The 1799-nt window shown below is 47.0% G+C and overlaps 1 non-coding gene across 1 annotated transcript; it reads right to left on the minus strand.

Annotated features, from left to right (window-relative positions):
- Nucleotides 1-414: 414 nt before the first annotated feature.
- Nucleotides 415-486, minus strand: TRNAD-GUC (transfer RNA aspartic acid (anticodon GUC)). Its single transcript has one exon. It is a non-coding gene; the product is annotated as a tRNA-Asp (tRNA).
- Nucleotides 487-1799: the final 1313 nt, after the last annotated feature.

Below are 1799 nucleotides of genomic sequence, written 5' to 3' on the forward strand. Positions count from 1 at the left end.
TCATTTATTAGATCCGAAGGAGTTTCTACATTAATTCCACGATTTTTACCACCTTTCATGCACGATATCCATTGTTTGGCTGATAATAGTAACCTAAATAGCGAAGAATGTCAAGCAATCGATCAGAAAATATGTTGTGCGATAAAATGTTGGGAGCCCCCCTCACGTGTGATCCGAGAAAGATTCTCATTTGATTCCAATGACTGTAGAACGTGTGCCTAGAAGCCAAGTGCCCAGTGTCCTCCAGTATCTGTGCTATGTACTTTGTCACACGTTGCAGTATTGATAAAAAAAATTAAGTTAAAAAGAGAATTAAAAAAAAGAAATTATTTACCTTCTTGCTAAGTGAGAAATGGGCAAGAAATTGCCCTTTAAAGATAAAATAAAGACAGATATTGCATTAAAAATGACATCCTCCCCGTCGGGGAATTGAACCCCGGTCTCCCGCGTGACAGGCGGGGATACTGACCACTATACTAACGAGGAACCGATAAACTGCCTCCTGCTGAGCAGCTCCTCGACCTTGCCTTCAACCCGCCTTGTCCTACTTGTGACTGATCTTTCTCATTTTTCAGCTCCTTGACACCAACACAGGGGGCCACAGGCTCAACACACACACTCCCTCCCACAAAACACACATAAAACACACGCCTCCCCCACAGCCCACAACAACCTTTTCACCTCCTAGCAGACGCTCCCAGCCGCGCTCTCAGCAGCATCACCTGATGCCAGTCACAGCAACCAGCTCCCAGGGCTGCTTCCGGCGGGGCCCCGGCCTGGCTCTTCAGCCCAGGGGCCCCTGGCTCTGTCTGATGCTGGAGGATTGCAGCGGGGGCTGCACACAGGGAGTGGGGAGGGAGGGAGACCCTCCCACCCACCCGCGCCAAAGGAGGAAGCTGGCTTGTAAAGGAGAAGAGAGGAGGCAGGAAAAGCCCAGGTGTGTGAGTGTCTGAGAAAGAGGCGCTTTGAATTGTGAAGCAGAGGAAAAAAGTTTAGACTTTGCAAAACTCCTTCGAGCCGGATTTGAACCAGCGACCTAAGGATGTCAGCTTCCCCACTACAGTCCTCCGCTCTACCAACTGAGCTATCGAAGGCTCGACGATGTAAGTGGTGACAAGGTCCTTTCTCGGATTAGAGGTGTCGGCGCTGAGTGGGCTGCATCACCACTACACCAATCTCGAAGGCGTTTAAAAGGAAAATGAGCAAGAACTATGCCTTTCAATTTGATGTTTTCTTCTAGAGGTCACAGGTCGCCTTCCCCACTAACAAATCGTTGCGTCGTCATTTGGACATGGCACTATGTTTACTTTCCCTTTCTGACTTGTCTGTAGAGCCTAACTAGAGTCTGGCGTGTTTACAGGGCGTGTGAAACTAGACTACACGGCCCCAATTGCTTTTGAAATACTTGTCAATGAAGTTTACAAGTAATTCAAAATACACCAGCAGCAGGAAAAGTTCAAACAAGGCATGCTTTTTAAATATTTAGAGTGCGATTTAAATAACGATTTAATGAAGCGGCAGCATAACATGACACTTTACTAGTGCGATCCCCAAATGTGTGCTGAAAGTCCCGAATTTGACACACATTGTAAGTCCCACAGGAACACAGCATCGGTTTTGCATTTTACTATGTCAGTTACAAGGTAAATAAATCCACGTCACAGCAATGCATAAAACCCACGTCCTAATGATCGCCAACTTTCTAGTGGGAAAGGCATAGATAAAAATGTGCAAAGGCACAGTGGGCTTAGCAAGGGTGCCGGGCCCCAATGCCCCAACACTCATACAAATCTATGCAT

Source organism: Triturus cristatus, chromosome 4_1, assembly GCF_964204655.1.
Source record: "Triturus cristatus chromosome 4_1, aTriCri1.1, whole genome shotgun sequence".
In the NCBI taxonomy this organism is placed as follows: Eukaryota; Metazoa; Chordata; class Amphibia; order Caudata; family Salamandridae; genus Triturus; species Triturus cristatus.